The 15724-nt window shown below is 35.1% G+C and overlaps 1 long non-coding RNA gene across 1 annotated transcript; it reads left to right on the forward strand.

Moving 5' to 3' along the window:
• Positions 1-3334: 3334 nt before the first annotated feature.
• Positions 3335-7998, forward strand: LOC127975337 (uncharacterized). The gene is made up of 4 exons (XR_008157502.1): positions 3335-3529; positions 4099-4242; positions 6546-6629; positions 6795-7998. It is a non-coding gene; the product is annotated as an uncharacterized LOC127975337 (long non-coding RNA).
• The last annotated feature ends 7726 nt before the right edge of the window (positions 7999-15724 follow it).

The following is a 15724-nucleotide window of genomic DNA, read 5'->3' on the forward strand; positions in this document are numbered from 1 at the left end:
ATTTGACAATTTTAGAAGCTTGAAGGTTACTTTATTTAGACATTGGCCAATTGATCTGACCTCCCCTGGGGGGGAGTGCACAGGTCAAACACATGATGACACTCTTTTAGGGTTGCCCTTGATCAAGTTATACACCTGAAAAGAGCTTTTTTGCAGCTGGACTCATAGAATAGTCAAGTCTTGTTTGCTGCTGTGAAAGGGTAGGTTGGACTGTTTCCCAGAATGCACTAGAGTATGAATAAATCATGCAAATGACTTCCTCGTCATTCATTGTTTTAATCTTTACTGCATTATTTGCACTGATTGAAGTTGTTGTTGTTGCCTTTGTGTTGTCACATGAAGTTAATCATTAGTTAATGTATTACGGTGTCACAATCTTTGTGTTTGTATGTAAAAAATGAAGGATCATGCTTAATTTAAACAGCTTAATGAATTATTTCATTTGCATCTCAAGGTGGTGCTCTTGAAAGTTCAGTTTAATCTTTTAAAATTCAAAATATGGTGTTGTGAAGTGAGGCAGTTAGAAGATCCTTGTCTTCAAGATGACAGAGACATAGCTGCCATCACCCATCAGGACACTGACTTATATTTTGTATACTATTGTAAGACATGATCTTTGGACCAGGTAGACCAGGTAAGTTTTGTTCAACTCTTCGTCTTATTAAACATTACACCATGAAACTACCTTAGCTTTTTACAAGAGGTCAGTTGGTGTGGTGGTAAACAACAGGTCTTTGTCAAACAACATATCTACACAAGCATGGATTCAAATCTAGCAAAATATATTTTTACTTTAGCCAATTTTCATGCACAAGAACAACTACCTGCTGAACGATTCACTGGCACAAAGGTTTATAGGCTTCTTTTAAATTCTGTTAACTAATAACTTTTAAAGTATATTTTATATAAAACCAATCATTCAGGCTTTGGTTTGTATCCCCTATTTGTGTCAGGAAGTTCAGTTGGTGTGATGGTTAACAGCAGGTTGTTAATAGACAAAACTACAATACAAGTGTGGGTTCAAATCCTACAAGTAACATTATTTTAACCTTTCAATTCAAGTTGTATAGCACTTTTTACGATACAAATGATTGCAAACAACTTTACAGAAAATTACGTTTCTACAATATTTAGTAGTAGTTTATGAGTGGTGAATGTAAGTTTATGTGCATATGACAGAAACACATATAATTGTACAAGTAGAAGCCATTAATCAATGATTCAGTGGTGCACATGATAACTGTGTTTCAAATAAAAAAATACTCTTGGTTCAAATTCCATAACATTTAAAGGTTTCTTTTTATAAAGTATAGTTTTCACCCCAAAAAAGCACCAGTTTCATAAAATCCTGTTGGAATGGAGATTAACACAAGGTATTTGACAAAGACAACTACAACACAAGCACAGATGCAAATCCCACAAATTAGCTCTAGTCATTTTATTTTATTTTGATTACCATACTTTATACGAACAAAAACACGATTCAATGACACAAAGCATAATCGTTTGCCTTCCAGCATTAAAGGCTTGTGTCAAATACAGTGATTTTTTAAGTTTCTTCTATATATAACAAAACATAGAGGCTTGTCACCCCAAAAATATATTTTTGCTTGTGATGGCCAGCTGGTGTGATGGTTTGACCAAAATAATAAAAAAATAAATGCATAACACAAGTCTGGGTTCAAATCCAATGGTTGTAAACCTCTTTTTTAAACCTAGACTAAGGTCAAACATTTTTACTTCTACAAATACAAACAACAGTCTGGCAATTCAGTGGCACGAAAGATAATTGTTTGCCTTCCAAAGGAAACATCTTGATTCAAATCCTGTAACATTTAAAGGGTTCATATGATTTTTCCTTTCTCTTTGGAGTGTTTCAAGCTCTTGGTGCATGAAGAAGATCTGTAAAATTGCAAAGACTAAAATCTAAAATTCAAAGAGTTATTCTTCATAAAAGTTGAGAGTCAGCCACGCCTTCCTAAAATGGCTCATTCAAACATGCCCCCACATGTCTATGATGTGGGAAGATTTGCATAATGCTGCCCAAATGTTCATGCAAAGAAAGAAGGCATAACTTTTATTCTCGCTGTTGCCGCCAGTGCCATGTTGTGGAGTTGCTGTGTGTTTCGTTATGAAAGCTAAAGTACTTTGTTTGGCCTTCCAAAAGACAACACAAATAGAAATCAGTGGTTAAGCTGTATTTACAACACTGTTCCAGAACAGTTCAAACCAAATATTCAGATGTTTGCAGTGCATTTTACGGAGGATGAGGTTTGTTTCCTGAACCAGTAGCCTACAATGCTCCTGTGCACAAAGGCAGTTTCTATAAAGTGGGGAAATTCCAACTTTGCATGGACAGCCTAGAGCTTCTGACTCATCCCCTGTAAGTATGTTTACATATTTAAAAAATATGCCACTCATAATTCATACATGAGTTTTGAGCAGTGGAGAGTAGTGCTCGTTGCTTGTTTGCGCAGCACGATATTCAACACAACGTGTAAAAGACAGTATAAGTCATTATAATCAGTAATTATGTCCCACTGGATGCAGCAAATGCCTAATTTGTAATGGTTTTTATTGGTTTTGTTTCATCGTGCCAGGAGACGCCATCATAGTATGGTAAGTGGCTGTCACACGCTTGAGGTATTCAACCAATCACAACGCACTGAATAGCTGGCCAATCAGCATACACCTCACTTTTCAGAATGATGTGCTTTGTAAAAATCTACACGTTTCAGAAGGTGGGGCATAGAGGAGAAACAATAATGTACATTATGTGGAAAATAATTAGTTTTTTTAAGCTTAAATTGCATAAACACATTGAATTAAAGCAAATACAGAAAATAATGTTCTTTTTAGCAACATCATATGACCCCTTTATAGTTTCCTATAAAGTTTCCTTTGTAAAATACCTGTTGGTTAAGTGGTTAACAGCAGGTCTTTGGCAAAGCCAAATAATAATATATATATATATATATATATATATATATATATATATATATATATATATATATATATATATATATATATATATATATATATATTATTTAGTAAAAATAATAATAATAATAATAATAATACATAAATGGTGTAAACTGTGTGTGTGATTACAAAAATATAGTAAAAATAAAAGATAATAAAACTAAACATAGAAAGTAATCATATAATGTCTCGCTTGACGACTCCTATACTGACGTAACGATATCAACAGCAGAAAGAGTCTGAAAACAATGACAACTCAATAGAAATACGTGTTTTCCTGACATTATTTCGCGGATATACGCCGTATTTGAACTGCAAAGTTGTTGTGGCATGCGTCTGCCGCAGAGGGGCGCCCGCGTTGACAGCAGCGCAAGAAACACTGTCATAGAGCAAAAACATCGATCTTCAGATTCAGAACAAAAGCTAAGAACCAAACGAAGTCCTTTTAAAGACGTTTTATCGTAGAAATAGAAGGTTTAACCATCCTTACTGCTTTATAATGCATGCAAGTGGGCAAGCTTTAAGCGGAAACGTAGGCTACTTACAGGTGAGTCGCTGTTGCACGTGCAGTACATAGCTCAGACTGTCATTTGTTTACTTGTTAATGACAGCCTGTTTTAGGCGTTGTTAGGGTCTTCTTGCTGGTAACTAGACATTCCTGGGTAGAATTATTAAAATGATAGCCAGTCAATCAATTTGGGTCGGTAACATTTTTTTTTTTAAATCAATACTTACAGTAAAGATTTTAAGTAAAGCTGTAACAAAAGATTTATATCTAAAATAAATGCTGTTCTTTTGATCTTTAATATCCTATCAGTTTCCAAAAATAGTAAGCATTTTTCTACATTTGATAAAAGAAGCCAAAAGTTTCTATTTGCAATGTGTTTTTGCAGAGTTGAGTACTGTAGCCAGGCACAGGCATGTCTGTTGGGAGCGCTTTTCTGCAAACAATCCATTCACAATTTGAAGAAAAGCTCATTTGTCGTGTTTCTGAGATCTCCATGTCCAGCGTCCACCTATAATGCAAAGTCTCAGAAGTGACAAACACATTTAAATCATAGGAGTGAATCTGCTAAATAGTTATGTGAGTTACTCCTGAAATTATATGATTGACAGTGATGATCCTAGCAATGGATGGGACAGAGCACCTGACAAGCCAATGTCAAAAGAGACCTGTGTGTAAAGTGTTGGAGTGTAAATGGCAAGACCCACAACAGTTACAGACAGTTACAGACAAGAATAAGAACAACGAGCGTGCAAGTAAGTGAGAGATGTGTTAGTAAATGTGCCTGGTGTGAGAATATGCCAGTGAAAAGTTTAATAATTACAAAAAATTAAGCAAGTTAATGTTCCTGAATGAATCAGTGTTTTTGAATGAATCAGTAAGTAAATGATTCAGTGAGTCACTCTTGAATGCACTGCTGTTGCTAAATCAATCAGTGTTTTTGAATTAACCGGTTGACTCAGTGATCCGTTCCTGAATTAATCAATGTTTGTAAATTATTCGACCGGTTGAATGATTTCACTTTGATGCTTTAATTATAATTAATTAACAAATTAAATGCAGATTCTTAGATGATTAAAAACAATTTGTATATCATATGTAAACAAGCATAAAATTCAATTATGTCAATATTAAGCAGTAATCCTTTATACTTATCCTCTGCTTTTGGGAAAAGAATATGTGCAGCCTTCCATTGTAACTTCTCCCTTATATTCCTTATCTTTTGTCATATTACTCCTCTCACAAAAAAAGAAAAAAGAGAACCCAGGCACTGGCAATGAAACGGACGTTCAAAACTAAAATTCTAAAGATGGTTGCACTCTTATTTCTCTGATGCATAAGATCTACATAAATGTGTGAAAAGATGACATTTTCACCAGCCTTTAATTCACCCAAAGTTTAGAATTTAGGTTGTATCAGTGCCGAGTGGTGACTTCTTTAACTGGGCATGCTGTCTTGTAATTTATCAGAGATGACGAATAAGAAACACCATGTCAGGTTTCGATTTAAAAGTAGATTTTCAGGAATAGCATTTGACAAGAAATTTGATTGGTTTGCTCAAGTATGTCAAATAATGTGAACCTTCAAAATACTTTGTCAAAGCCAGAAAACAGTAAGATCATATGTTTTCAGTGGACATATGTTTTCAAATTTGCTTTGCTTGAGAATAATTACTCTTTTATTTGCTGTAGTCAAGTAAATGATGAGCAATTCACAGACATCTTTCTTGCACATGAAATCAAACACATGCCAACAAACCAATGAGAACACAAAATCAGTCAAAGAGAATTCATAATAATAGAGCATAGCTGCCAAAACTTTATCCTCTCAGCCCAATCACTCAAATCGCAGATTTTATAGACATTTACTTACATATTCGCATGTGTTTTTAGCCTTATATTACACCTCAAATGACAAGGGAATTTAAGTTAATACTTAGCCAGTCTCCAAACTAATTCTCTAAAATAAATCACTTATTGCATTGAATGAATCAGTGTTTTGAATTAATTGTCAGATTAAGTGATTCAGTGAATCTCTCACAAAAAAAGTCACAAGATGATATTTTTATCTGCATTCAATTAAAATTAGGTAAAATTACAGTTATAAATCAGTAAATGAATTAGTAATTAATTATTTGAACTTAGTAATCAATATTTGAAAAAGTAATTTAAATCAGAATATTCAAATGATTTGTGAATGATTATGTGACAATAAAGACTTCATTAATGGCTGCTGAAAGTTCAGTTTTGTCATCACAGGAATAAATGTACAATAAAAAAAATGAAAACAGCTGTTTAGATTGTAATAATATTTCACAGTATTGTTGTATGTATTTTTTTAATCAATAAAAGCAGCCTTTCAAAAAAAAAAAAAATCTTACAACCCCCAAATGTTTTGCACAGTAGTGTAGAATTCAAGCTGAGTTCACTGAAACTGAATGACTGCTTCTCTAATCTTTCACTGGCGCACTAAGCGATATGCGTATGTCTGCCAGCATTCTGACACAACACATACAAAAGGCAAGAAAAAACAAAGAGCTCTTAGCAGATTGGAACATATCACACATCTAAACATATCCGTAACTGTCTGTAAAAACGCTATAAACACTTTTGTCATTACCACAGGCACAGAAGAGGGGAAAGCCATCACTTTCAGTTAGAGTTTGAATGAAAAGCCTAACCATATATGAACACATCAGCTCAGTCTAGCCTTGCAGCACAACAGGATGCTGCAGTCTCAGAAAACAGGTGCTATCTCAGGCCAGTCTGACATGTATTCTTATCAGATTTCCCACAATCCTTTAGGCACATGGAGGAATGTTAGGAGACAGAATGGAATGGAGTAATCCAAATGCCTGAGGAAGTGAGATAATTGTGCATCGTACTTAACATCCACTATAGCAGCCTGGTCAAACAAACCAAATCGAAATACTGACCGATTCAATGTGGAGTTAAAGCAAGCAAACAGACCTCAAAAACATTAGTATATTGTACGAGAGTGGTAGAGTTCCTACAAGTACAATATGAAGTTACATCTGTGTTTATGTCTTCCCCTGCAGAGTATGAGACATGTTTGGACTGTTAAACCCAATCCAACAGAAACAGAGCTCTGGACATGTGGACAGACATCTGCTGATGCACAGGTAACGCTTATAACATTTCAGTGTGTGTTGTTGGCTTTTGAATGTGTAGGTTACTATCATTTTCTTTCTGAAGGGGCACTTCTTTGGAAAGCAAATTATGGTAACCTAAGCAGGAGGGGAAGGGACAAGGCATTAACATTTTCATAGCAAATTTTATTTTTTTAGGCCAAAAGCATAACCCCTTCTGGACATCGTGCTGGAGCTCAGGGGGGGACCCCACGATCCCCCACACCTTCTCACTCACACCATTCATTCATATCGCAGAGATCTGGCTGGACTCAAACCAGCAACCTCTGAACCATGAGGCAGTGCTCTTACCACTGAGCCACAGATCTCTTGTACAAACATGTGCAAGAATTTATATTTCACAATTTACATGTATGTCACTTGGGATTTTACAATAAACCAATTAAAGTTACAAGCAAACACTGAGCCAGGGTTTGAAACCATGACTCCATCGCAACCATGTCCATAACTAACATGTGTTTTGCCACTACACCATCACGGCTTTCATGCTGAGTGGTGGCATTTGTTGGATATAATGACATCATAATCAATTTAGCCTATGCAAGAGTGGGAGTTGAACCCATAATTTCATTGCAACCTTGTCCACAACGAACGTGTATTCAGCCACTGTACCATTGTGGCTTTCACGCCAAAAAAATGGCATTTAGGACACTTTTCTGAATATAATGACAACAACTTAATGTATGCAAGAGTCAGATTTGAACCCATATCATCACAACCTTGTCTGCAAGTTAGTACGTTTAAGCCACTGCGCTATCATGGATTTCACAACAAGAAATGCCATTTGAACACTTTGTTATTTTAAACTCAATTTTAATACATTTATTAGAAAACAATGCATTTGTACTGTAAAACAAGTAAAAGATAGTCAGAAAAATTTTTTTTGCATTATGGGTGGTTGTCACTCTATGTTAGACATACACTGTACCATATCTGACTCTAGGTTCAGGGTGAATAAGACTAGAATGAGTCGAAGCTGTTGTTGTATATTCTAGGAGGTGTCCATCTGTTGCTTGGCGAGTCGTGAGGCACGGGCCAAGAGTCATGACCCCATATTGATGGGCGATGGAAATGTCTATGCAACCCAAAGCCAGAGGTGTTGGTGATGGTCAGTTCAGATTACAAACCGTGACCTCTGTGTGGTTGACAGCTGACTTTGAGAGGACAAAAGGTCACGGCTGATGTCTAGCAGAACCACACAAAAAAAGGGACAACAGATAAAATTTCAAAGGTTCAACTTACTATAACCATAACATTAATAACATACATAGGCCTTAATGAACATAAATCATGCTTGAATTAATGAATATGTGCTCTTCATTAAATAGCTCTCTGTATTTTATTTTGCTTTAGCCTCTTTGCAGACCAACATGTTTATTCAACATGTTCCAATTTAGCGGAAATCTATTCCACCATTTTGCTTTCGGAAAACCCTGGATGCTAAAGTGTTCTTCAGAGCACCTGCACGCTCGAATGGGCTTCAGATGGCAATTAGGAAATGGCCTGTGAAATGACTTGATAACAGCAGAATCCAGAGATGGTGGAGTCCAATTTGTTTAGAGCCGAGTATTTGCGCCCGCTGGGGCTTGGGGGCAGAGGCTTGCTGATAGTACATTTAAATTATGTCTTGACCACAGACCACAGAAGTAAGCCTTGAAAACATCATTTAGCTGATGCAAAAGTCATAAAAAAACTCAAAAGCCCTCTAATAATACAGCAGCATCCGAGCGGACACAGGATAAGCTCTGCCTTCATTCACTGTCATTCACAACCGCAAATAAATAAAAAAACGTCCACCAGTTGACCAAACTTTTTTACTGTTATTGTCAACATCCTGGTGGAGTTTTTTTTTTTTTCATTTCAACTTAATTTCAACTTAATTTCGATCTAACTTAATTTAATCTAATTCATTTGCCTATGCATATGTCGATTGGTTCTTTTTCGCTAATTTTGAGTTCTGCTTAGCCTGATTTTAATGGTGGTTACAGTTTTTCCCCAGTGATTTCCAGTGCTGTTATTGTTAATTAAAATGAAAAACTTTTATTTTTCTTCGGTAATTAAAATAAAGCTGAATAAAATAAATAAAATAACAACATTAATATAACTGAAATAAGTTAAAAGTAGTACTGAAATAAGTTAAAAGTAGTACTAAAATTACTAAAACAGAAACAAAAATAAACTTATATAAAAAAATTAAGATAAGTAAATGCCAATAAATACTATAATGGTATATAAAAACTAAAATAATTCTGAACTACCTATAAAATAAAATAAAAAAGTGTTAAAAAGAACTGTCATATAATTAAAGGCAAGAAGTTGTATTTCTCACAGTGTGACTTTCTTTAACTATTTCTCATAAATACTCAAACTTTTTGCTTCCACGAAAGGAAAAAAATAAATAAATAGGTCTTTATTTCATATATAATTCAAAATCTTCAGTAGGTGTAGTTTCACCTGTTCATCTTGAGTCGCACAATGACCTTTTGTTTGCCACAGATTTGCAAATAAATTTGTCTAGTGACAAATATACAGTATAAGAAATATTTATAGCTTGGTATATTTTCTCAATTCACCCACCACTGACAGATGTCATACAGTGAGAATAGAAAGTCAGTTTGGGTTTAATGGGATTGTTTCCCCCCACTCACATATGACACATTGCCATCTGCGCCTGTCAGACTGAATTGAAAGTTGTTGATCATTATTTGTGTAATATCCAGCAGCTAAAATAGAATATATTTTGATAAAATAACACTAGAGAACAAACAGCTGAAGGTAGGACCACTAAGACTTTTTTGCATGACCATAGTTATATTTCTTAAAAGCAGGACTTCTCATTTTTCTATTTTTACAAATAAATTATAAAATGAAATCCTCTTGTCACAGCATTTATGCTAATTAATGACATCTATTCCACTCAACCAAGAAAGAAAAAATCCATCTCGCATAAAACTATTCCACCGACAAGCCCCTCATCAATGCAAATGGAGATGCTGTAATGTGGTATGAAAACAAAGACTGAATGGACATGGAGATAAGCTAATTGGTCTCCTAACAGAGCACATTCTGAGGCCCATCACATAATTGCATTGCTGTATGACTGAAGCACTTCTCGTCATGGAAACGGGAGATATTTACATTCTGACAATTGAGATCAGTGGTGAACCGCTCGCTGCCCCAATTAGTGGGACGACCAATGACGACACATGCTACTAAACTGATTAACAGGGAAACTGAAGGAGACCTTGACTGGTACACGAGAAGACAATGTACCAATAACAGCTATCTTTCTCTATAGCATTTTATATTTTCTTCCATATTTTAAGCAGCTACGGTATCATTGTCAATTTTAAAAGGGATTATACTGCTGTGTGATATTATTCGTTGAAAATCACACCGTTCTTTTGTCCCCCTTGCTCACACCCCGTAGCTAATATTATTTTTATTGCGATCATATTTTCCATTTATTTGCAGAACTATTCACGGACCACTGAGCATAACATTATCAGAAGCACACAAACATTTACTCACTGAGATTTTCAATCTGTAAATGATACAAGAAAAATACACAAACGTGATTGCATGACACAGAAGACTGATTTAATACATCTACAATGAGTAATTGTTTTAATATGATAGGAAAAGTGCCACAGCAAGAAAAATATAATCACTGTAAAGTATTAGGAATCTTTCAACTATATATGTGAAGTAATATAAAATAAATGTATTTTGATATATATAAAATTAATAGAAGCAAGATGAATACAGAAATACATCTTTTTATTTTTTAATATTTCAAAACAAATGCCTACTTTTTTTTCCATAACATCAGGGTTATTGCTTGTTATGAGAATGTTTTCAATGGAAACAGAGACCATTTTAAAGAAACACAAAGCTAAAATGTTGCTCATAAACTTTCGCCAATTGAAAAAAAGCATGACTAATGCAATTAATTAAAAAAATATATAGTCCAAGTAGGATCTGAAAGCCTTTAAATGTGAACTTTTGTTATCATTTTCTCAACTCAAAGAAGGAAATGCATTTTTTTCTATAGATATATTCATGAAGGGGCCATTTTAACATCCAGTTTTTATGGAGAATGAATATCTGGCCTTCATCTACTATAAACTGTTTGTTTCTTTCCTTTTACAGCTTCACATCTTAAAAAAAAAAAAACAGGATCTAACAGTTAAACAAATGTCAAATTAGACAATCAATAAAAGCTCTGTTCAAACAACAGACTGTAAGCTTTAAGGAAAAAATAGTATATGGGTGTTACAATGCTTACCGTCCAGCAGATAATAAAGAAAAAATGTTGCTTTTACACAAAAGATTTGATAATCCACTTTGTGGCAGGTTAAATGAGGGAGCTTATGGAAGATTGATCTTGATACTTCTTTTTCCATCTACTCCGAGATGAATCATAATTGCCTAAAGGCCTTGATCGTGTAGAATCATAGAAAAAGAAAATATGACAGATGTAGAGGGGGAAAAAAGATAAGAGAGATGGCGTGACAGGAGAAAGATGCTCTCTGGTGATTGAGCATTGGTCGATATGGGAGGAAGCCTATTGCTTTTAACTGTTTCTACCCCACATTTCATGCAGACATACAGCCAGCGGAGTGACATCAGGTCCATTCAGCTCACAGCAATGTGACGGAAGCACTAATTACTACTGAAAGGGGAGGACAAGAGAGAAGCAAACAGAGTGATATGAATCGAAAGTGTTGACAGTGTCAGAGCATGGCGATATTCTCAGTGGATGAGCAATGAGCAGGCCATCGAACTAATGCACTGAACCTCACCAACCCCCACCTCACTTTACTCCACAGGTTCAAAACGAGAATTCTGTCCAGACCAGTTAGCATCTCCTTAAAGTAGTTTAGTCAATGATGAAAAGCAAATAGTAGTGATGACACAAAAATTGAATAAACAGCTAGAGTACACACAGGTTTCTCTTGCTGAAGAACCAAGAAGTTCAATGGCAGGAGCTTATAGTTATTGCTTAATCATTTGGTTTTCAGTGACAAAAATAAATAAATACACACACGTATACATATATATACACACATACATATATGTAGGGAAATAATTAGCTCATTTATTTGAGAAGTATTGTCTTGTGTGGTGTATTTTAAAATGAACTTTGCGCAGATCTGGGCTACCTAGCTTGTAGTTGTAATGTATGAATTATCATTCTTTTTGTATTCTAATTATCCATGAAGTAATATAAACATAATTGTAAAGATATACTGATTTTAACATTCGCTGGATGAACCGTTGATGAAGTATAAATGAATTAAATTGGGAATCAGTTCAAATAAAGCAATTAGAATCTTTAAATTTGATTCCTCTCAAATAAATGAGCTAATTATTTCCCTACATATATATAAATAACCAAGCCTACATATATAAATTACCAACCCTATATATATATATATATATATATATATATATATATATATATATATATATATATATATATATCGGGTTGGTAATGTTTTTGTGTATGTTTAACGTTTTCAAATGTAAAGTTTTCTTCATATATATATTAAATTATATATAAAATTTATTCCTGTGAATTTTCAAAAGCCATTAATCCAATAAAAAGTATAACATAATTCTTAATTTTAATACGATGTTGTTGTTTTTTTTTACAATAAACATTTCTCATGATTAATGCTGAAAACTGCTTCACATTTCTGAGGAAACTTCAATGCTTTTTTCCAGGATTTGATGATGAATATAATGTTCAAAAGAACAGCATTTATTTGAAAGATTTTTTTTTCTTTGTTGAATAAAACTATTAATTTCTTACTGACCCTAAATTTTTTAATTGAAGTGTAGATTTTTTTTTTATATACAAATAAACAAGAATGATTTATTTTAATGTTTACAATTTTATAATCAATAGCTGTGTTGGAACCAGCAAAAACAAACCCATTTTAGGAGCAAAATATGTTGAAATCAAATTATAGCGCTGAAGCAAAAGTATCAAAGGGAACTTCTTCTAGATTACTCATAAAAGAGTCAGACCTATGAAAACAATAAGAAGATAAAGTACACTAATTTGACTAATCAAACCTGGTCTCTGTCGTTTTCATTCCCTTATCAGACCCAACACAAAAGTAAGTCTGGGTAATTAGCTAGCAGACCTGAAATCTGATCTGGTTGAAGAAGTCCTTGGCAAAACTCATTAATGTCAGCAAGCAAAACAGAAACTACAGCTGCTGGACTGTTGATGCTTTATCCGCTCAACCCTTGGAGAGATTGTGATAAAGAAAGGTGGTGATATACTTAGAGTCCGTTGTAGGGTGAATTCCAAGAGCAGTTGATATCCTACATTACCCTTCTAGCTGCTCTGTCAGCATTTCTGGAGGCCATTACTCCTCTCTTAACCTCCAGGCCTTTAATAGAATACCCCTGTTCCCCAAATAGCTCCTGATAGACAAGCAGTGACACTAGGGGCCGCCACTTAAGGGCCGTATGACAGGGGAGATAAGCTGCCACTCTGTGGCCAAGGTGCCATTACCTGGCTGGGCGTCTGGATTGATGGAACAAATCTGAAATCTCATACCGAGACGACAGCATGCCTCTCTCTCCACATTAACAAATAATTTCCCCATGGATCCAAATTGAGTTTGGATGTTTAATATTCAGAGAATTCGGTACCCTCCGCTTGTTGTTGTCTGACATTATTCATCATTTAAGTGCAGAATATTAGATTGTGTCACTCATCTTCAGTTTATAGGAGGCCGATGTGGGAAAGCGATAAATCTCGGATGTGCAGACCTCTGGCGATTTATTACAGACAAGAAAAAAGTAAGAGAGCGAGTGAGTAGAAGAAGTTTGCAATAAACTTCTCACTGCATTGAGCCTAATTTTGTTGTGGAAATTCCCTGAGGTACCAAAAGGACGATAGCGAGAGATGCGACAGAGCAAATAAAAGCAAAATCTAGTTTAAGGACTAAAAGTGTGCGCGGCTGTATACACATTTTTTTTCTCCATCAGTCTGCATTATGGGATTTTTTTTTCTTTTTTCGCTGGCACTGTGAAAGGCACTTTCAGTCAGACCTGTGCTTGATAAATGGCTGGCCATCTAAATCCCACAATGCTATCAAGTTGAACAATTCTCTAAGATGTACAGAGTAAGGAACGGATCTGCAGTCCTTATCACGAGTAGGCTAGATGACAGAAGAGCTCTGAAAGTATGAAAGTGTCAAACTTAAAAAGTAAAGTGACTCCCACTGGTGGAAGGTACAGCCTACTGTATACTGCAAGCAATAAAAGTTCAATATTAAATTGAATTTAAACAAAATAGCAACAAGTGTTAACAATATGCACATGGACAAACAAATTATAGCATAGCAATTGACAGATTAAATCTAATACATTTTTTTAATACATTTTAATACTTTTTTGTAATACTCCCACTCTTCCCATATCTTCATCTCTCTTTCTAAATTAGATGAGTTTTACAGATTCTATTAAAGCACAGGCATAATAATGAAGGGGAGTGGGAGGGAGTAATATGAGAGCAGCTAATCTGTTAGTGATTAGTGAACTAATTTACAACATCTCGAGCCATCACTCTCCCAAACGGAAGAAAACAACAGCCGCTGGAACTTATATGAAGCACCTTCATCTAAAGCAGCAACACAATTATAAATACTAGGAGACTAACAGAGTCCAGCAATTCTGGCAACACCAATACTATCTTAAAGGTACAGTCACATGTGAAAAATGTAAATAATCGTATCATTATAAATCAAAATCATAAATTGTTAGTTTAAATGCACTGTAATATGTCTCTTTAATTTAATTAAAAATTCCATAAAGGCATTGACGTGATCGTTTTGTTTTAGTCAGAAGGGTCAGAAGACACTTTCAAACAAGCAGCTTTCTTTGGGCTGTGCTATGAATCTGTATTGGGAAATCTTTCGCCCTCAAACAAATTCGCAGTGATGTGGATTGATTCCTTTTGAAATACTGGATTTCGCCCAAGAAATTTCAAAAACACAAGACAAGTTACTGAATCTTATATATATCTAAAGAAAGAAAAAGAAAAGAGAAAAGAAAAAGTCATACTTCCATTTGTTAGTCTAGATGTACAGTATTGTTCAAAAAAATAGCAGTACAATGTGACTAACCAGAATAATCAAGGTTTTTCGTATATTTTTTTATTGCTACGTGGCAAACAAGTTACCAGTAGGTTCAGTAGATTCTCAGAAAACAAATGAGACCCAGCATTCATGATATGCACGCTCTTAAGGCTGTGCAATTGGGCAATTAGTTGAATTAGTTGAAAGGGGTGTGTTCAAAAAAATAGCAGTGTGGCATTCAATCACTGAGGTCATCAATTTTGTGAAGAAACAGGTGTGAATCAGGTGGCCCCTATTTAAGGATGAAGCCAACACTTGTTGAACATGCATTTGAAAGCTGAGGAAAATGGGTCGTTCAAGACATTGTTCAGAAGAACAGCGTACTTTGATTAAAAAGTTGATTAGAGAGGGGAAAACCTATAAAGAGGTGCAAAAAATGATAGGCTGTTCAGCTAAAAATGATCTCCAATGCCTTAAAATGGAGAGCAAAACCAGAGAGACGTGGAAGAAAACGGAAGACAACCATCAAAATGGATAGAAGAATAACCAGAATGGCAAAGGCTCAGCCAATGATCATCTCCAGGATGATCAAAGACAGTCTGGAGTTACCTGTAAGTACTGTGACAGTTAGAAGACGTCTGTGTGAAGCTAATCTATTTTCAAGAATCCCCCGCAAAGTCCCTCTGTTAAAAAAAAGGCATGTGCAGAAGAGGTTACAATTTGCCAAAGAACACATCAACTGGCCTAAAGAGAAATGGAGGATCATTTTGTGGACTGATGAGAGTAAAATTGTTCTTTTTGGGTCCAAGGGCCACAGGCAGTTTGTGAGACGACCCCCAAACTCTGAATTCAAGCCACAGTACACAGTGAAGACAGTGAAGCATGGAGGTGCAAGCATCATGATATGGGCATGTTTCTCCTACTATGGTGTTGGGCCTATTTATCGCATACCAGGAATCATGGATC

The sequence above is a fragment of the Carassius gibelio genome, chromosome A4 (assembly GCF_023724105.1).
Source record: "Carassius gibelio isolate Cgi1373 ecotype wild population from Czech Republic chromosome A4, carGib1.2-hapl.c, whole genome shotgun sequence".
NCBI classification, from domain to species: Eukaryota; Metazoa; Chordata; class Actinopteri; order Cypriniformes; family Cyprinidae; genus Carassius; species Carassius gibelio.